This window comes from Ptychodera flava (assembly GCF_041260155.1).
Source record: "Ptychodera flava strain L36383 chromosome 23 unlocalized genomic scaffold, AS_Pfla_20210202 Scaffold_23__1_contigs__length_28996876_pilon, whole genome shotgun sequence".
Taxonomy (NCBI): Eukaryota; Metazoa; Hemichordata; class Enteropneusta; family Ptychoderidae; genus Ptychodera; species Ptychodera flava.
Genome location: NW_027248277.1, coordinates 19,377,807 through 19,402,996, shown reverse-complemented (window position 1 = coordinate 19,402,996; position 25,190 = coordinate 19,377,807). Strand labels below are relative to the sequence as shown.

General features: G+C 37.9%; 1 long non-coding RNA gene across 1 annotated transcript; it reads left to right on the top strand.

The window, feature by feature from the left end:
- The first annotated feature begins 7,530 nt into the window (after positions 1-7,530).
- On the top strand, positions 7,531-24,072 carry LOC139123562 (uncharacterized). Its single transcript, XR_011549714.1, has 3 exons — positions 7,531-7,598; positions 19,789-19,951; positions 22,830-24,072. It is a non-coding gene; the product is annotated as an uncharacterized lncRNA (long non-coding RNA).
- Positions 24,073-25,190: the final 1,118 nt, after the last annotated feature.

Sequence of the window (25,190 nt, the reverse complement as noted above, 5' to 3'; positions counted from 1 at the left end):
TCCGCGTGCGGGTAGGTTTTTGGACGAAAGATGAAAAACAAACACAGATCGTATGCTCGAAAATACGACGCGTTGTGTCCTTCCTTTGTTGGCAATGTCGCAGCAATTTACTTAAATGTCGCAAAAACGCAAATGTCGTACGATCGTTTCGATACCTACCTATCGTAAAAGGGTACATAAACCGCTGTACGTACAGTGTACATGTGCACCTCCTGTTGTAGCGGACTGCAGGACACCGTAAGGCCGCGTTCAAAAAAAATGGTGAGGGGGGGGGGGCTGGAGGAATCGCGATTGAATCTTATTTTTTTTCAGATCCCCCCCTCAATACCCTCAAAAATTTCAAGTCCCCCCCCTCGATACCCTCAAAATTTTTAAGTCCCCCCCCCCAAATTACCATATAGCCGCATATTAATTAGGAATGCACGCAGAGTAAAAAAAACATGTAATGTGTCGTTCTGCACGCAAATGTTCAACACTACCTCTTATCAGCAGGTTGTAGAGCCATATACCTAGGGCAAGTTCTTAGATTGATTCATTTTTAAATGCGTCAGTGAACTTTTTGGATTTCCCAGTCTAAGCCGACTTGAGTTTATCCAACTCTGGCCAGTTCAATGGCACCAGCTGAAAAGCACACAAAATGACAATCATGAGAGAGTATGAAAATTGTGTATTCCTAGCTACGTTTAACCAAATTGTGAAAAAATGAGCACAGTGACCTACCGAGAATTTTTTTTTCAAAAGTACAAGACATATGTACAACTTAGATGCCACTTATAAAATGTTTTACAAAATTGACAATACTGGAAGGTTAAAATATTCCATGAAATTAATGTTTTAATCTCAGAAATTTTGGGTGTAATAATGGCAAATTTGATAAAAAATAAAAGATTCCATTTAGTCACACATTTTTCCATTTAAATTAGAGTCTTTACTGTTCAAAGTTTTACTTTTGTGTTATTGGTACAATGAGATGTGAAAATTTCATTCACTGCATGAACTTGAAATGAATGGTTTTATATATTGATTTTAAGTGATTTTAGAAAAACGGACTTTTCATCGTACATTTGTATAAGATCAAGTATGGTGACCCCATCTTTTTTCTCTAATATTTGATTCTTCTCATATGCCAGAATTCAAATATCCATGGTAACTGTTAGTCCCTAGTCTTCTATGCGTTGCTCTCTGGCTGGATCTTGTGTACAAGTAGATGTATGTTTCACTGTCAATTGAGTGTCCTATGACCGAAACTCTTCTTAAACTACATCAGAGTCAGAGCTACATGTATCACTGTCACTGCCAGTATGTAGTAGCAGGGCAGTAGTTGTATTAACTTTTTATTTGACAATATTTTTGTTCAGTTTATACAATTGTGTTCTTGTTCTACTCCCTACAGAATGTTGAGCTATCCAGTATTCAGCTTGCCAACACAGCCTACGTGTACCGTGCATTTGCATCATTCAATTATCACCAATATTTAGACAAACGGGCTTTGTTGACAAACTGAATATTGTGTTTTTCAGCAGCATGCTGTAGAGAGACACCAAGAAACTGTGTTTGATACATTGCATAGAAATATTGAAAAATTATCAACAGTTGTAGCTCCTGCCCCATTACAAGGCCAACTTGTTCTACGAAAATTTAATGGCATTCATACATTTTTAGACTTTTTTGAGATTAAAGACATAAAATATGACAAAACGGTTCTAGATTTTGTTTAATTATTACTAACATTCGAACCATTGGACGACATCAAAATGTTGGGAGTCAAAATATTTTCAGGTCCCCCCCCTCAATACCCTCAAAAATTTTCAAGTCCCCCCCCTCGACTACCCCAAAAAATTTCGAATCCCCCCCTGAATTCCTCCAGCCCCCCCCCCTCACCACTTTTTTTGAACGCGGCCTAAGTGAAGATCGATCGACCGTTTCACAAGTTATTTCTCCTCCAAGTTTCCAAATCGCGGAAGTGCGCGATATTGGCTTGGTCTCCATACAAGACGGATCGAAAACAATTCTTGACTGGTTTAGCTTCGAATAAGGAATGGAACTGAATTTCCATCAGCTTCTGCGCGATCCGCGATTGATCACGATGTGCCTATGTGATCTGCACCGTGGCAAGCAGTTACCGCTGGTGAAATGTTCGTTGTTGAATGCTCCAAATAGTTCGTACGCAGTATAAGTTGCTCTTACTTTGAACATTTTTGGGTGCTAAAAACGATGTGGTCATTTTAACAGCGTGTTCATTTTTAGCCGGATGCCGGCCAAATTGACCGGCTACTTTCGTATTTTGGCCGGCTACTTTTCAGCACTGTTTCGCTCTCTGGCCCGAAATTCTGGTTTTGATAACAATATTGTGATGTTTTTTGGTGGTCTTGCAAGCCGGAGATAATATTTAAGAAGTGCCGATGTGGCTATATCATGTAGTCTAGCAATTTACGCGGTGAACTTGTTGCTATCACTGTAGTTCCGTGATCAGCGAACGTTATAGCATACTGGGAATTAATCGCTCTCGAGGTCAACCTTGCTTGCCCGATCACAAGCAGAATTATTCCGACGTTCACGTCGGGTATAGCCGATACAATTACGTTATGCCCGCGAATAGCCGACCATTTCGAGTGAAGCCGACTTTTGTTTCGCTCAAACCGGAAGAGAAAGTCGACGCTTGAGAGCTTTTTTTTCTGCGTAAGGTATAGAGTAAGAGTAGGGCCTTGTCTGATGGGTTTGGTAGGTTTTTGATCGAATCTAAAGCGACCAAAAGTTACTGAGTCTTATTTTTCATACTTTGAAACGCCATGTCAATCCATCCGTGGTCAATCACGATGCCAATATTCAAGTCGATCGACATCGCGTTTTGTGGAGGGGCGTGGTGCATCGCTGAAGAGAAAGTCGACGCTTGAAAACTTTGATTTTCTGCGTAAGAGTAGGACTTTGTCTGTTGGTTTTGGGAGGTGTAGATGAAATCTAAATAAACAAAAAATTACTTGGTCTCACTTTTCGTACTTTTGAAACGCTACGTTGATCACAGTGTCAAATTTCAGGTCGACCAATATCGCGTTGTGTGTACTGTCTTACAATTGACTGCCGGTGCTTTGTACACACACGGTGCAGTACAGGCTGGCGTTCGGTGTCGTTAGTTTGAGGTTTTATCAAACATGAACACTGAAATTTATATTTCTTTTCAATTATATTCAACATCACCAAAAAATCCATAATCAGCTTGCAGATTCGTTTATTGTGAAATTAGTACAGTGAATTAAAATCACTGAAAATTGTGTTCCTATAATTCATTGAATTGAATAAACTGTTTGATTTTACTGTATCTTCAATCAAGTTTATTTAAATCAGTAAAAAACTTTGTATAGCCAGGCTGGTCAGGATTCTAGCGGATCATTTTCTGGGTTTTGAAAACCCCTATTCTATGATGCATTTCAAAATGTTTGTTCAAGTCATGAGCTAATATGATTCTACACAACAGTCTGGTGAAATTTTGCTATTATCCTTGTCAACTGGATACAGTTGACAGGCCCGAGTGATATCAAATTAATTTTTCTGACGTTTTTAAAAACTGTATCCCTTGAAAACATGTTGTAATTGACAATGATAATGATTATTCTGTATGCTGAAATGGTCTTTAATTATACTGTACAAGAATGCACAAAATTACTCCAAAATGTCTTCAAAATTTAAAAATTTCTTGCCCACAGGGACGGGGGACCCCGTCCCTGAAACCCTCCCCTGTGTGTATGTTGGAATAGCCTTTTATACACTGTATAAGAATGCATGAAATTGCTCAGAAATGTCTTCAATTTAAAAAATAATACTTGAACACCCCCTCCCCCGGGGAACCTGGTTGCACACAGAAGCTAACCGCCTACTTTTCTTAATTTTCCGCCTACTTCAAAATTTTTTGAGAACCTGAATTTTATAAGTCCGGATTAGAATTCAGTTTTCAAAAATAGCAATGGCCATTCGGCATTGCTGTCTGGACAAGCAGAATATTCAGCATTTTAGTATGCAATAGCGCTGATCATTTAACGTCATTTTTCTTTCATTAATATGCAAAAATTTGTCCGCATTTTCGGCAAGAACGATGAAATTAAAACCTGCTAGTGTCATAATGCATACAGAAAATCACACTAATTCATATGAATTTATGGCTCAGACTACAAGTTGCAACAACGACCGCGCATGCAGTAACACAATTTGTCCGATTTTCAGGCAGCGGTGTTTGAAGTCGCGCGCGCAGCTATATATAGTAACAAACCTGACACCGAGATCAGCGCTATTAGAATTCGGATAAAAGACTAGTTGATACACAAAATTCAGAATAAATAGCCTTTAAAGTTACAGCTAATGGAGCATTTAACTCAACAGAAACAGTGCTCAGGACTTGTATTTATTTGACACTTAAAAAGGAGGATTTGTACTCAAGGCTGTTATGATTTGCTCAGCTACCCACTCTTCTTACTGCAAAAATTCTAATTGTATGGAAGAGATAGTAGTTTCACCTTTTACCAAGATGTTTAGCATTTGTTTTCTGAGTGACAACTATACTTTGTTATACTCAGTAACTTTTTCAGTTTAATATGTGGAATTTTCAGGTTTTGCAAGAACACCTTTTTGTTGTAAGCTTACCCCAACATTTCGAAATTTATAGTGTTTCGTTGGTACTATATACACTTTATACTTCTCGGTAGACACGCTTGATAGGTGCCGTCCAAGATACGCTTCTCCATTGTCTAAATGCCCCTGACTACTCTTTGGACGTTGTGTCCTCCTGCCCTGTCTGTTGTATTTTTCTCTCTTGTCCTTTCCCGTATTATTTTAGAATGGGATTTTAAACTAAGTTTAAAGCTTGGTTGTGATCATATGATAGATGTAAATTAAAGATGAAAGAAAGAATGCGGTCGATGTGGTCGCTTGTGACGTTCCCGTAGACACGTCCGACCTTGATCTGGTTTTGTAGCTAAGTCGGCATTTCAATCTGAACGGCATTCTGTTATAAATTTCTTACACAGTTATCATCAAAGTTCGTATTTACATATAAGCTGCTTAGTTTATTCAGACTATCAATTCAGAACAACAGAGTGCCCGTGCATGGTGAGGTTTCAGTGGCTCAAGACAAATAATAAACGGATGCCGCACCCAAATATGGCCACCTCCATACAACTACATGATAAACAGCGTACATTGCGCATGTATACATTTGAATCTTTTCAAATACAACATGGCGCAACCCATTGAAAGAACAGGAATGGGATTCACTCCATTTTGATAAAAAATTGTCCGTTTTTCACATGGCAAGATTTTGGAAATGGCGAAGAGAAGAGTCGCTCATTCGATTGGTCTCAGCCGAAGTCTGTCCCCTGCCGTCTTTACTTACGCCAACGTCATAAGTATTGGTTACAACCGTTACTTAGTCTCCAAACTGTTCTTTCAACTTTTAAACTCTAAATAATTCTTGACTGTGTGTTAAAAAACCAGAATACCAGTAAAGGACTGGGAAGGTATCCTGACATTTACACACAGTAAGGATTTGTTCATGCTATTGTTATGGTCGTGTATAGGAAAAAAAGGAAAAAAAACCCCTGAAATCAGAGTCAGTATCAGACAAAGAAACCTGATTTTTACAAAAGAGTTATTTGAAAAAACAAAACAAAAACCAGTTGATTAAAGAACTAGGGTTTGCATAGATGAAAGACATTCCTTTAATAACAATAGGGGGTTGTCTATTACGACGGGACTGTACATGTTTCATTTTCCGGAGGTGGAAAAGTTTTCCTAAAATGTGGATCAGTAGAAACCCCGGGGTACCAAATCCCAACAAATTATTACAAAATAGATATACTGCTAAATAGTATACACAAGTCGTTGTACTCAATTGACCTGTTCTGTAACTTGTATGGCAGTAAGCTATCTGTAAACTTCGAAGACATTACTCGGGATGCAAGCCAAAGTCTTTGAAACGTTGGCACTTTGTACAATGGTTTGTGTATGAAAACACACGTTTTTTGATAAAATAGTTTACGTTTATCTAATGGAAAACGTGATTTGTTTCAGAAATAATTAATGCCCTTGGAAACAGTCACAAGTTTACTGGCAGGTAACCCCACTCGTGGAACTTACATCGAAAAGGCGGAGACGAGTTCATAATCATCAAAGATGGTGCGATGATACTAAGCAAAGATGTTCTTGTCTGGAAATATTTGGATGGCGAATATCTACCGAAAGTCGACAATTGAAATTGAGATAAATAATGTTACAATTCAATAGTTCAATTGTTGCTGTTTCATACAACAATTCAATTGTTCCTTAAGCATACAATAGTTCCATTGTCCTGTATGGATGGACAGAGTTTGCAGCCGTATATCCGCAGCGCCTGTCATTTATTTTCTGATACGGTAATTTGGAAAATAAAAATAGTGAAGGCGAGTAGTTTATTATTTATTGACGATAGACGTGTTATAAAATACTAAACATTGTAGGTCGAAGAATTTAATGTAATCTATGCCCCAAATGCGCACGCAAAATTCTATTGTTCTCGATGGTAGATGTATAATAATGCATGTGATTATGACACTGTGTCGGAGTGCCGCTTGCCATTCGCTACAAGTGTGTAACACTACGCGACGCAATTTATTTATCACGTTACGTTCAGCGATAGCTCAGCTTCCAAATGCTCGATTAGAGGCTAGGAAGAATGATTAAAGGACATGTAAATTTGTATGCTATTAGCACAAAGACGATTAGTACGACAAGTTGCCGAAAGACCCAATCACTACTTTTGAAATGAAATACGAATGATTTTTATCAGATTTAAGGTTCTTCAAGCATAGCCAAGACTTGTACACCGTTACATTCAACGTTGAATAAAACCATTCAAAACCTTCATAAGGATAAACAATGATAAAATAGCACCAGTGCCTGTATAAAATGGATAAAATTACAGTACCATAAAACGGCAGACAAAACACTAGGTGTAGAGGGCTACAAGTTGGTACTTGTCTCTAGATCTAATGAATGAAACATTCAACTCATGCAAAATATTTGCCGACTGGCTTCGTTATTTTTCTCAGTTTCTCGTCTTTAACAAACTTAAGAATCAGAATATTTTACTATGGTCTCTGTTGTCCATTTCATACGACGACCAGCGAAAGTGTAATATATCTACATCTAGTAGAAACTTAGGAAAAAAATCACACAACTACATCTTAAATGTCCTTACACTGCAAATGTTGGGGCTTGAAAAGTGACCGGTGCAGGATTCGAACCAACTCTCCCGAATTCAGGTTGGATGCTGACGATGAATGAGCTATCGGATCAATTCAAGTTGGTTTGACGTGCATTGTCCTGCAAGGGTCGCGATCGATGGGGGGGGGGGGGGGGTCAGATTTTGATTTTTTCTATTTTTTTTTTTTTTGATTTGATCATAATTATTAATATTTTGGAGGGGGTGTGGAAATCTTCTGGAATAGCAATATTGTAATTGTTATAGCTGACTATGATGGCGCCCTTCCATATAAGACATTTTGCGTGCATGGGACTGTGAGTGAATGAGACTTTTCTGTCAGTCTGCTCAGAGCAATTGCTGAATACACACGGTGAGTAAAACCTCAGCATTTCAGATATTTAAAAGTTACAAGCTATCAATTATATTCACTTGGATGGGCCAGTACAATTGTAAAGGGCGTGATTTTTTTTTCAAAAGAAACATACTTTAGGGTTACCCGATCATTTTCAAAGTATCTATAATGTGAAAAAACCCTGTTTAGTGTATATTACGATCCCGGGAAACACTAGACAGGATTATGCGGTCGTCTTTGTTCTTTCAAGTCATTTCTCTTCCAGCTGAATGCAAGAGTTCTCTATCTTCTGCGCACTTTGCGTTGATATGTACGAATATATTGGCAAAGTATTTCAAACATTGTCACTGCGTAGTTGTTAGAGTACCTCCGTATTATCACTGAGCTAGGCTACCTCCTCAGTATCACTGAGCTGGATTCCGGACTTAACTATGATATTGTGTCCTTGAGCAGGGCATTTGTAGTTCTTTGCTTCTCTACTTGTATTAGCAAGGAGCAGCGGGAATCCAAACGCCCGTGACATTGGTCACTTTCATAACCGATTGGAACTAATTTGGGAAAATTGGATGAGAGTAATTATTAGGAAAATGTAACGAAATGGAAATTTTACGGCTGAAATTTTACAAAATGATAGAATAGTGTAAAATTGAAATATTGTTCTCATCGAACAAAACAACGAAAACACAACGATAATTGTATACCTCTTTCATCGTATTCATTTACATGAAAAAAAGTTTATTTTTGTGTAAATGTACTAAAGAAACGAGACAAAATGCTTAAAATTCTCTAATTAACGTCTTTTGAGTCAGGGCACTTTTGAAATGCCCCTGACTTTTTCGTGAATTTAAGGCTTCATAAACATTAAATTGAGTCAGGGCACATTTTAAATGACCCTGACTGACTAAACTGTAAATCAATCGAAAATCTTCATTTTGGTCGAGGAAAAGTGACAAACTGGGATTATTACTAGTGTTTCAGTGATGAAGAAACTACAGACAAACTCTCATATTTTTATTTAAATATGAATATTGTTCATATGTTTTGAACAATATTGCATTAGATACTATTATGCGCTGATTCTTACTCATAACATTTCAACAGAATCGTAAATTTTGAATAAAATTTTAAAGATGGTTAGCAAATATGGTGTAATATTAGACAAATTTCTAAAATTCTTGAGAAAATGTGCCTATCCAATTATCCCAATTTAGTTCCAATCGTGTTTTTTCATAACCCCTTGTACATAGCTATGTGTTCTAGCGTTTACTTTGAGGGGAAGGTCAGTATATTCAGAAATGCAGTTTTTCTACAGGAAACTGCATCCATGTAAAAAGTCTAAAGTTCTGTGTGAATGTGAGTTATGATAGCAATCCGAGACATTCAATTGTGTGAATATGGTGAGAATCAGCTTACGTAAGGGAACAAGCCAATACGTGTTAGCCTTTTCAGCGGAAATCAGAGACAATGCTTTGTAGAGATGGCTATTTATTATTATTATTATTATTATTATTATTATTATTATTATTATTATTTATTATAAAGCCTTCAAAAGAAGAGAAATACAAAAACTAATACTTTGACAATTTAAAAATCAGGTATTAAATGAAAACACTCGGTACAAGACAAAAAAAAATCCCAAGTTTAAGGTCTTAATAACATATTAAGAAGATGACGACTGTGTAAATCTTGTGCAAGTAACAACTGGCGAATGCTGTCAGTCAGCCCATCTGGCCTTGAACATGTTTTCATATTTTTAAGGATCGATTGAGAATATCGCTTGTCAAAAATATACCGCAAAAGTGAAATACCATTTCTGACACAAATTCTATTAACACGTGATACTAAATCAGTGTGACCATGCAATCTACCACATAAATGCATATTCAAAAGATGCAGGTAAAAACAACGTGCACGAGATTTATTACTGAAGATGGATTTTATCAAATCAAGAGAACTGATTTCAAGAGACGTATCAATTTTCATAACATTAATTGCCTTCAGGAAAGAAGTACTTCTACAATATTTATGAATGCCAAACCCAGCTTTTAATAATTTTGACTGGATTTTTTCGGCCTCATTAATTGATGATTTAGACATGTGTACACAGTTAATACCGTACAATAAAACTGGTCTTATGGCAGCTTTCCATACATAAGCGAGTACATTACAATCAATATGGCCATTACTGAATCCAGCGCTTTGAAGTCCATAAAAAGCTTTCCTACATGCATTTATTCTATTTCTGATGTGATCATTAGGATTAGACGATGAAAGTGTAACACCTAAATATTTCACACTTTCGCATTCATCCAGTCTTACACCACTCAGTAACCATATGGATGTGGTGTGAGTGTACACTTACCGAAAATAACACAGCTTGTCTTTTTAGGATTGAAACACAAGCCATGATTTGTAATATATTTGTTTGCAATCTCGATCATATTTTGAAGACCAGTAACAGAAAGGCTAGCTAACAATAAGTCGTCAGCATAACAAAAAACATTAAAAGACAAATTATTAATCCTGATACCTCCAACACATGACGACAATTCATCCACTAAATCTTGATAAAACAAATTGAAAAGAGAAGGAGACGATAATCCTCCTTGACGGGTACCTACAGACACAATAACTGGTTCACTCAAACTAGAACCCCACTTAATTTGTACGCTTAAATGCCTATACCAATACACTAAAATCTTCCAGCAATGATTAGGAAGTACATCCATCGCTTTATAAAACAAAACATCATGAGGTACAGCATCAAAGGCTCCCTCTGCATCTAGAGAGCAAGTATAAACTGTCGATCCTCGTTTGTTACAGTATGAATTACATCATTTGCTAAGGCTGCAGCAGTGGCAGTTCCTCTACCAGTAACAAAACCAAACTGTAAATCACTAAATTCATGTGACCGGAAACATCGAGAATATAAAGTTCAATAATTTTCGAAAATGTACAGGATAAGGTCAAAGGTCTATAATATTAATGTTTTGGTACTACAGGATCAAGTGTCGATTTCTTTAACAAAGGGATAAGTAAACCTTTAGTAAATGACAAAGGAACAATACCAAATTTAAAACAGATAGAATACATTACACTCATTGATAAATAACCTTAGAGTTAATGGAATATTTCAAATGTTCAGACATTATACCGTCTGCTCCGGGTGCACAGCCAGATCTCAGCTTCTTTATGTACGTAACGAGCATAGATTCAGACATAACAAAGTCAGAAAAGGTAACATCCATTAGGCTGGTGCATTTATCTCGAACCTTAAGTTTGGCAGTCGACATAGCCTCACTAGTACAACTAGTCATACTAAATTACTGGTGAAGTGATCGTAGAACTTCGTAATGTTAATACTGGCATCGTTAGTTTGAGATGTATCATGTTTTGTCTTACGAATGCAATTCCAAAATTTCCTTAAACTACGACAAGTATACAGTGAGTTAAGTAAACGAGAAACGCCATTTATCTTGCTATTCATTGCTCGATTACATGAATTCCTGTATGTCTTTTTCGCTGCTTTGTAGCATAAATAAATTTGTCCACTACGAGGTCTGCCACAGGATTTCCATATGCTAAACCAAAAACGTTGCCTATTACGTGTCACAAGACAATCATTATTCCACCAGTTGTTTTTCTTGAAACGGCCTTTATAACGTTGATGAGTATCAGAAACAACCTTCTTACATGAATTATGCATGATATTAGTGACGTCATTACACATGGTATCTACAAGTTTACATGCTTCATCTCTGCTCTTAACATCCTCAATATTACAAGTCTTTAATGACATAGCAGCCCGAGTAACATAATTACTATAGGCAGAACATATTCTGTCATCAGACCAATTAACAGCAGGATATTTGCGTGTTCTATCAAAGTTATCATCAGTACCACCATATGAAGCAGAATTAAAAGAGAAATGAAGAGTTGTACATAACGGAAAATGATCACTTACATTTAAAGACAAATCAGACATTATAGTACAGTTCTCAATGATATCCATTGACATACCAGAACAGAAAACATGATCAATATAAGATTTAGAAATCTCGTTAAAATATGTGTATGTAACGTTTTGTGCAAAATTAAAGTTAGCTACTTTGAATTCATTGTTGCATAAAAAATCATACAATATATAGCTATGTTTTGTAAATGGGTGTTTCCGGTACCAGTTTTTATTGAGTTGACTTCCACTGGGTAATGAAGCATTCATATCACCAACGACCATTATAGGCGACAAATCCACGTTATCAATTGCAGATTGTAAAATATCTAACGTTTCGCACAAAAGATCGATTTGCTCAGAATGACCATTATAATAAGGCAAGTACACTCCAAAGATTGTTAGAATAATTCGTCCGCTAGCAATCAATTGAACACCAGATATTCTATCAGAGTCAACAGCTATTGGTTTATAAGAGATACCTGGAAATCTTTTTGCAATGAAACCAATACCGCCGTAAGGACGGCCGGACATAAGTTCTTCCGGATTAATACTAGATTTCATATGTAACCATCTGTTTTTGTCAATAAACTGCTATTAAGACTTGACAATTCCTGAGACGTGAGCCAGTGTTCGCTGACAAACAAAAGATCACAATTATTGTCATTTAAAATGTTGTCAATAAGACCATAAGATGATTTCAAACCCTTACAGTTATAAGAGCAAACACTAAAATCCATTTGATATATATCGAAATTCTCAATGTCAGAAAATAACAAAATATTTACATGACCCGGGGGTTTGGTAACGTCCTCTACCAGACCTCTCAAGCTGGTTATGTTGTTGTAGATAAGATTGATGAGCAGCATTATCCAACTTGAGCGTTGAATGATGATGTCCTTGTGTATTAAAAGGATTATACGATTGATAGCGGTGACCTGGTGTGTTGAAGCGATTATACGATTGATAACGGTGACCCTGTGATTTCGGGCGATTATTACGAGCGAGAGCCGAATTCTGTGTTCTGTCCTTGTACGGTCGAATGCGAGTGCCTTTGGGCCAGTTGTTGCCATTAAAAACAATATCTTCGTCATCTGTGGAGTCCAAACATACACAAAAGGAAGACTGGCCTGGTATTCTACATGTTAATTTAATGACATCCGTGACATGAGACACTCCAATGCTATGAAGATGATTTCTAATGTCGTCAACAGAAGTTTGAATATCCAATCTACCAATATAAACCGCACAAATACGATTGCTGTGCTGCTCGATGACATTGGGCTCGATGAAATGAATCAATATTTAGAATCAGCTTGGCATAGTTGTGAATTCATTTTGAGTGTTCCGTCACTGCGTGAAAAGGCTATAATACAGAGTGTATTGACCCTGTATTTTGGCTGTATTTGCTGCAAATTCAGACAGATACAGGTAAATACAGCCATGTATTTATGGTAAATACAGGAAAATACAGCCTGTATTTACCTGTTTATGCACTGTTGATACATGGTAAATACATCTCCTGTATTTGCCTATATTTACTGTCAATAAAGGGCTACATTTGCCTGTATTTACGTGTATTTCGAGCCAATGTGCTGGCAGCGCTTCCTGCTTATTTTTCAGGATTTACATAAATTCAGATTAATACAGTTCTGTATTTATATACTGTAAACAATACTTCAAAATTTAAACTTTTATTTCCACACTAGAATTTATCAGAGTTTTAAAACTAAATACGCAATGGAATAAAAAGAGCCACTAAAACTGTAAACAATACTTCAAAATAGTTGTATTTTGCACAAATTTTGGAATTACTGCACTGACCTTTTGGAAATTTTTCTAATCTAGCATAGCACATTACCTTTTTGTTTGGAAAGAAAACAAGCAATGTTGCAGCTGAGAGATCCCCTTCGTGATATTGGCATGCAATCTCCATATAAAAACATGATTCAAGTGAAATTTCACAATCGTCTCGTTATTAATTCGACCATTTATTTCGGCGGTGTTAGTTTACTATTAAATTTGATCCGACGATTTAAAATCATAATCATTTTTGTGCTCGAATTACATGGGTTTTTACGGTGATATTAAGATCCTGTACACATTGACAACGCTGGGTTTTTACCCGCAATTGGGCAATTAAGCACAGGCGCTTGGCACATTGCTGGGATAATAATCGTATTTAATATGTAGAGTTGATTATTTAGTAAAAGAATCACGTATGTGAGATATTAGTGTAGGCCTATAGGCCTACATGTTGACTGGCATTATACCGAGTGGCTATGGCTGCCTGGCTCGGGCCAGGCGAACGCACTGCATAATCATCAATGTGTAGAATGTCTACATGACTTGATTATTTAATAAAGAATACGGTACGTGATATTACTGTACATGTCGGCTAGCTTAACCGAGTGTATTTCATTTGAATAAGCTTCCTGCAACGTACGCGTCCAATGAGAGAAGAGCAATTGAAAGACAATACGTCATCTACCAAGGGTTGTATGCACAGGCGCATACATTGCATGCAGCTTATTCAAAATGGCCGGCGCTGGGTTGGTGTGCCCAGCCGATTTTAGGACGATTTTTCGCCAGTAGCATAGGGTAAGGTATGATTTTAGGCAAAAGGGCCAGTCGGTTGATTGTTTATTCAACCACCTGACCGATGACCAGTTTTTATCACCGAAAACGCTCAGAGATCCTGAATTTCGCTGATTTATGAAATCGGGCGGTGAAAAGCTTTCATGCCTTGAGTTTAGGGGAGAACCATTTGATTTGGGGGGGGGGGGGGGTATGGAGGAAATGGGTATGGGAGCAAATTTTTTTTCCTGTCACTGTGACAGCAATTTTTTTTTTCTACTGTCAGAGCTGCATCAATTTTTTTTTTTCAAATGGAGTAGCAATGCAATTTTTTTTCTTTGTCATCAAGTTTGTGATGCGTTGTATAAGGGAGCTGTCATTATTTACGGCCTGAAACTCAGAAATTTCAAGTGACACCCCCCCCCCGTCAACCATGATGAATTTGAGTAACTCCCCTCTCTAACTCTGAAATTTTGACTGATCCCCCCCCCCAACTTAGAAAAGTTAAATACAAATACATGAATTTGTAACATTTACAAAATACAGCAACAGTAAAGACCTTTGAAATCCTGATGTACTCTGCTAGACTATCATCAGTTATCTCATGATGGTTCAAAAAAGGTGAACCCATCAAAATGAAATTGCAAGTCACAACAAAATAAAGATATAAAAGCTCACGCAGTATCGAACCATATAGTATATTGTTTAATTTGGATGGGTATTATGACAGGGTTTTCACTAGGATATCTGACCGGGCAGAATTTGAGAGTACAAGGGGAGAACATGCGAGAGGCTTAGGGGGAAAGTGTCACAGGGGCTTTCCCCTATCTTGCATGGAAATTTTTAAGATATTGATGTGTGCAATGGTGCAGTCTGGTGCAATCTGAGAGGTGTTTTTTAATTTTTTTACTAAGTGAAACTGTTAGAACACCTCAAGGGGGAGAGCACGAGAGGGGGTTGGAAATTTTGGGAAATTGATGTGTTTAATGGTGCAATCTGAGAGGAGTTTCAGGTTATTTTGCACTCGGTAAAACTGTTTGAAAATGACATTGAACACTGCAATATTTTTTTACATTATATGCATGATCAGTGTTTGTGTCACAATATTCAACAACCAAACAATGACAATACAATTTGTGAAAAACAGTTCTGTTTGCCAGAGACTGTAGATAAATAAATATACAGGAACGGAAAATCTGTGACCTTCTTGTGTCATTTCTCCAGCTGCCAGCTTCTAATGAAAAGCATGAATATGGTATGTTTAACTGTCAAAATGGTCATTGAACTGAGGTAAATGAAAACATGTTTCTGTGATAATAAAGGATGAATTCACAACAGTTCAGTTTTGTCCTAGATCCTGTGAAAATTTTGAGAAATTGATGTGCGCCACGGTTCAGTTTAGTGCAATCCGATAGGTATTTTAAATTTGTCTTTTACCAGTAAAACTGTTAGAAGACCCAAGGGGGGAGAGCACGAGAGGGGGTGCCCCCCTCTCGCATTTAAAATTTTGAGAAATGGATGTGTGCAATGGTGCAATCTGAGATGTGTTTCAATTTATTTCGCCAAAAAAATTTGAGAAACCCCGCCCCCTTCTTCTTCTCCACATTTTGAGTAACGCCCCCCTGAAGTTTTCAATTTTTTTAGTGACCCCTCCCTTGTATTTCATTATATTTGTTGTTCCTCAATTTTTCATTGTCAACTTGTACATCTTCCTAATATATTTATATTGAGAGAATAATATATTGATTTTAACACTAGTTTATTGACTCCTGTCTTGTGTTTTAAAATTTTCACAATTTACAGAAGTCAAAAAGTCTCCTTTAGATAGTGCCTATGCCATTGAGATATTGCAACAGAAAACATTGAGTGCACTGAGGTGTAAAGTAGACCTATGTAGTGCATGCTTATATCATAAGTGCTGGGAAAAAACATAAGAATTGCTTGTGGTAACAACAATTGTGCCGCCTATGGCGGCGCGCCGGCAAAGAATACATGAGAATAGGGTTTCCAAATTTTGCTAATTTCTGGTGCATTGTGACAATTTTTTTTTCACTTCTGTCTGTTATGACAATTTTTTTTTTCTCAGGCCATGACAGGATCAATTTTTTTTTCTTCTATCTCACCTGGCGACAATTTTTTTTCTCAAAATCCTTCATACCCCCCAGAAATCAAATGGTTTTCCCCTTATGTCTGTGCAGCAGTGGACAACGGGCCAAAGCCGGGCCAAAGCCCTGCAGCTACAGCCACTCGGTTAAGCTAGCCGACATGTACAGTAATATCACGTACCGTTATTCTTTATTAAATAATCAAGTCATGTAGACATTCTACACATTGATGATTATGCAGTGCGTTCGCCTGGCCCGAGCCAGGCAGCCATAGCCACTCGGTATAATGCCAGTCAACATGTAGGCCTATAGGCCTACACTAATATCCGGCTCATGTACGGTGATCTTTTACTGAATAATCAAGTCGTATATAGACATTTTACATATTAAAGACGATTATTATCCCAGCAATGTGCCAAGCGCCTGTGCAATTAAGTGAACAAATGAAGTGCGTCCAGCCATAGACCCTCGAGGGTCTATGGTCCAGCACATGCCCAATTTTCAGTCCTGAGACAGGAAGCTGAACAAGTGTACGGTCCGACAAACAAAACTGGCATAAAATGGCTGTACATGTGGCTTCGAAACCGCCTTTATCAAGACTCGACACTCCCTGCGGACTAACCGCCGTGTGCCAACAACATCGAAATCTCAATTTGTATATTACGTTGATTTGGGTCACCTTAGCCTTTACAGTGGACGGTGTGAGGCCGGGTTGTGAGGGTACTAGCACCAAATTCATGACCTGTGACAATTTGCCAGGGGCATTAATAAACGTTGGGTTGGTGGCTATTGTCTATGCTGTGGGTTGGTGTTGACTTGGTTGGTTAGGCAAAAAAATGAATTGTGCAAATAACAAGGTTTTCAAAAATATTAGAGTAGGTCGGTAGGAATTTTTTTCCAAAACATTTTTAATTTTAAATATGCATTTTATCAGGGTTCAGGGTGTGGTCAAACACTGGCCACACATTTCCAGAAAAATGTATCATACATATAAAAGGAAAAACGAAAAATAAAAACATCTTTGTTCAAGCAAAAATCAAATGTCAAGTAACGAATGCGTGATTTTATGGATTTTTTCCTTCTTCGTTTTTTTACTTCCGTGTTTACGTAGCTCTAAAATGTTTAGGGTCGGCAGTTAAAAATAGGATAGGTCGGGCTATCGGAACAGCACAATTTTTTTTCGGCCTCACCCACTGACAAATGTGGTTATTGCCAGGGCCTGTACGGAGGCTGCGGGCTTGTCAAGCACCTTATGGTGTCAATAGATTAGTCAATTAGCGAGCGTTATCTATTAACTGGTAGCTGTTGAATAAAAACAACACATTGATTATAATAGGAAGAATGGTAAATTAGGTGGCAAGGTGGTTTTCCCATAGAGCACAGATCCGTGATGGAGGGACTCTACACACAGTGCAGACTTCATTTCCAGAGGCACATCAAAAGATGGTCTGAGGTTTACACAGTATACACACATTACAACAATACAATACAAATCTGTATTGGGAAATGTGTATTTTCTCTCCAATACAGCCTTAAAACATTTCTGGTCAGCGCGATCGCTTTTTTACCTCCATACACACGGGACCGTGACGTACACTCAGTGTATTGTGCCTGGTTGAACAATTTCCCTTGGCTGCCAGTGAATCCCTGTCCTGCCAAACATATTCTCTTCGGTTTTTTAATGACAAAATTCTTTCAGTACATGTGGAAACATGGTGAAATAATTTGACTGGGTGAATAGATTTTGGCATGGTCCTTATGGCGTTACATTTCTCTTTCATAATACCGACAACGGCTCTGTAAAAATGTAAAAACTATGAGAGTATGAACCGGTGAAACTATGACAGCCAATGATGATCACAGAAGCAAGGCTTGGTCACCCTCCGTGGGTGGAGGGACTGTGGCTTGGTACATTGGTTTGGGACAAGGTGACCAAGTCACAGTCATCTCGACTCCAAACATCTCTTTTTTTACATCCATTCTCAAGTCAACCCTCATTTCGTAACACCGATGCTCCCATACATTGTCACTATAACTTATATAAAATCATCTCTACAATATGAAGTTTTCCCATTACTTCGTACGTAAAAGTCACTTTTATTCATCGTGACTATATGAAATTCTCGTAAAACTCTTAAATCTCTTGAAAACTCGTCTTCTCAGACATATGTTGACATATGTTGTTTTAATTAACCATTTTACTGGTGTCGATGACCGCGAGGTTCATTGTCTGAGATAAAATATCTCCGTAACACAATCAGTTATCACTTTTATGTCATACATGTCCGTTTCTGTCTCAAGGCTTCGGCAGGATAAGTCTACACATGCCTTGTGAATGTTCAATTCTACAATGCGTCAAGCCATCTAGCGAAGTGGTTCACTCAGGCTTCTTTTGGACTAAGAAATTCATGGCAATCTAGGCATAATACATGGTAAATTCAAGCCATGGAAATACATCCCAAATACAGGAATGACTATAATTGAATTTAAACCATACAAATTCATGGCAAATACATTTGATACAGATTGTATTTATAATCCATATTAACCTTTATTTACCTGTATTTACAATGTATTTGTAAAAGTGCATATACATGGTAAATACAGGCAAAAAAGCCTGAAAAAACACGAGCAAAAGACAAGGGTTGAGTCCCCATAAACCACACTTAAAAAATCCTGCCGTATCCCCACCCTCAAATTTTTACCGCTTATTATAAACTATAACATTTGTAGATTTCTTTTCTGAATTAAAAATGCAAAAGAAGAATACACGGACGAATTGGATCACGTTGGTTATGTGTTGTCAGTTGTTTCCGCAGTACAATAGACATGAATTAGTACAGGATATTGCATACAATATGATCAATTATATGATTATCATTAATAAATGTCATGTATTAAACATCCAAGTCTTATACAAGCCTTACTAGACTTGGTTCATGTCGGTGAATTTTAAAAAAATAAAAGCATTTATAATAGTTTCTCTTGTGTCTCTCCTATTTCGTACAAACCTATCCGGAATTGGGCAGCTCACGCCAGGTTTTCCCAGTGATTGAATGCGTCACTTTTGAGTCTGCGCAGTAGTGAGTTAGTTTCTGCCGGATTCCGGGTGAAACTCCGCTGTATAGCGTTCACTTCACTCCACTCATCGCGTTCACCCTACTCATCGCGTCCACTCACGCGCGCGTTTCACGTGAAAGCAGAGTACAAATCATTGCGTTCACTCCACTCAAACATTCACAAATCACAGACTTGAACCAAGTCTAAAGCCTTACCTGTGTCGAGTGTGCCTATTTCTTTACCGTCGCTGTCTCTGTATAGTATTTCAAAGAAAGCAGTCCATATATGATATGTGTCCTCCCTTAATCCCCTTCCTTGCCGGAGGCTTATCGCCTTGACACACTAATTCATAAGCAGCTCAAAACTTAGACGAGCTTCGTTTGGTTAATCGGGTAGGTGAAACAGAGTTTAGGCGAAACATGTTAAAGAATGGATAGATGTACAATGTAGTGGATATATAAGTGTTTGGGTGTGAATCAAGTATTTCATTCTTTGCTATCCATTAATCATACAGGCGGCCATGGCGACAACTCCGGATTTGCGAGAAATCATGAAGGAGAGAAGACAGAAGTACGTCGACTTGATGAATGCAGGAGACAGCAAAGGTCTGGCGCAGATGTATACCCTTGATGCGAAAATGTTGAATCAGGGACAAAAAATGCTGAGCGGCAGAGAGGGTCAGTATAAAACAACTAGACGTGATTTTCGAAAGGAGTAATTAATATAAGGATCTATGGTTGATACCAAAGAGGAACACTATACTTGGTGAAACAAAATGGAGTAAAAGCAAATCCCCATACAATATAATGTGGCATATATACATCAGAACTCAATCTGGGCGACGTGTATTCGAATTTTTTCAAAACGCCAAAGTTTTAAATGTAGAGACAATCAGATGTAGTTGTGTTTTTCTCATTAGTTGATGATATATGCATCTATCTATCTATCTATCTATCTATCTATCTATCTATCTATCTATCTATCTATCTATCCATCTTTATATATACTATATATAATGTATACAATATATACATATATATATAATCTCCCAGTATTTCGAACGAATGTGACGTCATCGAAGACGAGGGTTTCCCCCAACATAGCGGCAGTATCCCTCCGAGCCGGTAGGCGAGGAGGGATACAGCTATGTTGGGGGAAACCCGAGTCTTCGATGACGTCACATGAGTGAGAAATACTGGGAGATTATATATTTATCACATACATAGACCCACTTTTTTTTATTTTCACTTTCCCGCACGATGTAATTTGGACCTTTATTAGGGACCGTCTCAGATTGTCGCAGAAGTTCAAGAAACGAAATTTCTTCGTTTAGATCAAAACCCCCTCCCCCCCCCCCTAAACGAAACTTCAAAAATGCGAAATGTTCATGTCTGCCTGAGAGTACAATGTTGCATTTTGCTATAGCTACTAAAGACGTATTCCCCTTGCCACATTACAATTAAAGTAAACGATCAGATTTGAGTACTAACAGGGCATTTTACCGCATAAAAGTTTCATTTTATTTTACTTTCCCTTTTTGCATCTCTTGTGCTGTTGTTTGTCTTTGTGAACACGCAATTTGTACTTGGTAGGGGCGGTAAATAAGCGAAAAAATTTGACAAGGGGGCCCAGGCATGTTCAATCATATTAAAACGACTATGACCAGGTGCATAACAAGTGAGAATAAAGACATCTAGTGGTTAGAGCAGACGCTTATAAATAGCACATTTTAAAAAAATGATACTTTTTGTCTTTGTATAATTTGATGAATGAAATGTGTAGGATACAATGTTTCTATCGGTAAATTGTGTTTGGGGCACAAACGAGATGGAAACAGTTACAAATTTGTTGGCACGAGTGTGCAGTTTTTCTTTAATTTAAAATAAACACACGAAAACTTGTGATCACAAAATAAAAGTGCGAAAGTGAAGTTCACTAATTGAATGGAGGTCAAACCCCCTCCCCCCCCCTAAACGAATAAATTTCGCTTTTTGAACTTCTGCGACAATCTGAGACGGTCCCTTATGTCGGCGTGGCGGATGAAGTGGTACGGCTCCAGCTGATTCCGTTCACATTCGGACGCACGTTCCTCTCGATGCGTCAGAGTAGTCTCTCGCTGTCGGATTTTCGCGCAAAACTTGAATGGATATAGCCGTTATCAGCGAGGACAAGGGAAAGGAGGACGATATAGTATCTTCAGATGTATTATTTTGTTTGAAGGTAAAGTAATAATGTAAATAATGCATCGAAAATCAAATTTAACCTTGTCTTGCTGTCATAGCGGTGCTTACACGTTGTTTACACTGTACGATTCGAACAGAACACGCTGTGCAATGCTGCAGTCGTCATTTACTGCTGTCAGTTCCTGACTTCGGTCATAATATATGAATAAAACCACAATTGAACTGTATCACATCGTTCTTGTTGGTCATTTATGCAACCACACTGTACCTAGGAAAGTTATATTGCTCGAAACTGGCGAGGACTGGAGGAGTACGATGCCCTATGAAGATCGTACGTTCGCATATATTCTGACAACGCCTTGGATGTTGTTCGAAATTGAAAGGAAAAGTGTATCATCGTTCGTTGTAATTATGAATGAAACAAAAATAATAAACAATCACAGTAAACAAAGCGCAAAAAGAAACTTTTAACATTTGGCATGTAATGTTCATTCGATCTCGATTTTACTGGTGTCTTACGAAAACACTTCATTGTGGCGCGGCTCCTATCGAGCTGTCGACGAAATGGCACAAGCTTCTGAAAACCGCGTTTGCCGTACGTTACTGCAGTAAACATTCTCGCTTTATTACAGCCTACCGCAGAAGTTCAACAGCAATACAACACTTTGCCGATGCTAAAAATTTAACCCGTCACCTGACAGGATGAGATGTTGATTTTGATACATCATACTATATGTTGGATTCTTGTTCGGTGATAAATTGGTCGATTTTTTGAGCGATGACTCGGCTGTTACGGCTCGTGACGAGATAGCACAGTACAGTGGATAGTAGCAAACGTAGGGAGCAGACGACAGTGAACGCTCTCGTTTTCCCCGTAGAAAAAAAAAACAGACAAACTTTCACAATTGCTACCAAAAGCCTTGACGTTTTCGCTATTTATTACCTTTACCGCATTTTTCAGTAAACACCTTTGTGCCAACTCAATTTTCATCTGTACGAGAATGCTTACAAACAGTTTCAGTAGAAAAAAAAAGTGCCGACCCCGTATACCCCTACTTCTGACGTCAGAAGTAGGGGTATACGGAAATCCTGTAAACCGTATACCTATAGTGTGATGTCACACTATAGGGATAATTGGGTCTATGTATGTGATAATATAAGTATACACAAGTCATACAAATGTTCAATTGTTGTGTCCTAATATTGCTCTTCAAAAGACACAAAGAAAGTAGGCTATTTACGAAAACGTGATTCACAAGCCAGCCTAGACCTTTGCAATGAAAAGAAGACATTTTCTATTGTTGGCCTATAGAAAAAACTTTGTTTTCACTGTATTGGACGGTTATCTAACTGAAAACATGGTTTATTTCAGAGATTTCAAGGGCATTTGACGGTTTATTGTCCGATGACAATACTGAGGAATCTACTCTGGAAGATGTGTTTGGGAATTATGGGGACGAGTTCGTAACCACTAGATCAGCCAATAAGTCGATGAGCAAAGATGGAAAGAAGACGGTCACGGGAAAAGATGTCGTCGTTTGGAAAAACGTGGATGGCGAGTATTTGGTGCACGTCGACATTTGGAATATGGATGAATGATCCTTTAGCATACACCATTTACATTGTCCCTGTAACACATTTCAAGAATGGTCAGACTTCGCAGCTGTTAAACCACAACATCTTTCATTCAAAGGCTGATAATTGAAGTTGGAAGAGAAAAACGATTCAAATTGATGACAAATACTCCATTGTTCCTGATGTGAAATAGGACACGAAACATTCAATCGACATTAATTCTCACAAGCTTAACTTGGACGTTTATCTACATGTGCGTACAGAATAACATCAAGGAACGTTGATGACACATTGTATAAATGTACTCGTGAGAAGAGTAAAACTGCCCTTTTTGAATTTGTCTGTAATGTATAAACAATACATTTTTCTCATTCAGCTTGTCTGTTTGTGGTGACTCCCCATTTTGGCTGTGAACCCCAAATACGGAGTTGATAAAAACATAGTGTCAATGACACTGGGCTCACATTTTTGCTTCTATGTTGTAGGCCACTAAGTTCACCCCATGGAAACATTCATACTGTGATATCGCCTTTCTATTGTTTAGTATTATATCACTTCAATTTAGTTTGTATGACTGACAATGAATGATCGACAGTAACCCCCCTCCCGCACGTGGCGCATCGTGAGAATCATCTTTCTTATTTATTTTCCTTATGTACAGTGAAGTAGCTGATTATTGTTTCAACTGCATAGGTCATTAGCATTGACCAGATGCTATGTTGACAGATGTACTGATGGGAGCGACCTTCCTGCCTTCTCATCTGCCGACTGTCTTTAGTTAATTATAGATACATACCAAAGGCATGACAATATGCAGATTTAGAGACGATTTAAGTTGTACACTTTGTAGGCAGAGAGATACTTTACTTCTTGATGCATTCCTGTACAGATATGTAGACGCTCTGAGACTTTGATGCACTGACTTCAGTTAGAAGCCCTGACTGTTTGACTGTGGAAGATCACGTCTTGTAGACAACCGACCTTTCTAGATATTGTAATCATGTACAAGTGTATGATTAAACTAAGTGAACCATGATGTACCACTCGCCTGTATGTGCGTTATTACCGGACCCCTGTACGAGTAATCGGAATAGCACCGACCAGCACGAACAATATACATACCGGAACGATCACGACCAAACTGCCACTCGACCGAGCCAAGTTACACTACCAAGTTTCAAAGCAATCGGATGAGCGATTTCAGAGAAAATAATTTTGGGAAAAATTGCCCCAAAACATAAACATGCAAATTTCACCCTAAATTTGAAGATACAAAACCAAGGTTGCCTCTAAGTACATGCATACCAAAATCCAAAGCGATCACAACAGCTAACTCAGAGACCAAAAATGCAAAAATGGCTCCCAAAATACAAGTCTGAAAAATACCTCATAATTTTAACAAATCAGACAGAAGACAACCCTAGGATAAAGAGTATCAAATTTCAAAGCAAACCAACAGGAACTTTGGTAGAAAATGATATTTTGACCAGAATGGGAGAAATTGCCCCAAAACTACAAATATGGAAATTTCACTACAATTTGAACAAATCTGACAGAAGCTAATGCTAGGATCACGCATACCAAGCTTCAAGGCAATGGGACGAGCACTTTCACAAAATTTGAACAAATCTAACTAAAGTCACCATTAAGAAGATACATACCAAGTTTCAACCGATTATGGCCTGTGGTTACACATTTTTCGGAATTAGCACGATTTTCCCTTTGTTTACTTCATTTACATATTGTTGACACTGACATGTTCATTTGAAGAAATTCACATCTCCACACCTTGGTGCACCTGTACGCCAAATACTAAGATGGTAGGTGCTGTGGTTTGGGAGTTTTTGATGTGGACGGACATTGCATACATCCCCACATACTAACATTAATATATACAAAGATACAAAGATACATACATACATACAAACATACATACATATATACTACATACATACATACATACATACATACATACATACATACATACATACATACATACCCTGCCAACTTACCGTAGAAGCTCTCTGTGGTATATATACACATACCAAATGTGAGCTAAAAACTGAAACTAATCAAAGCCTAGTATGTTCCTTGTATAAGCGACCTCCATACAGGGCTCGAAATACTTTTTTTCAACCACCTGTCCACTGGACAAGTC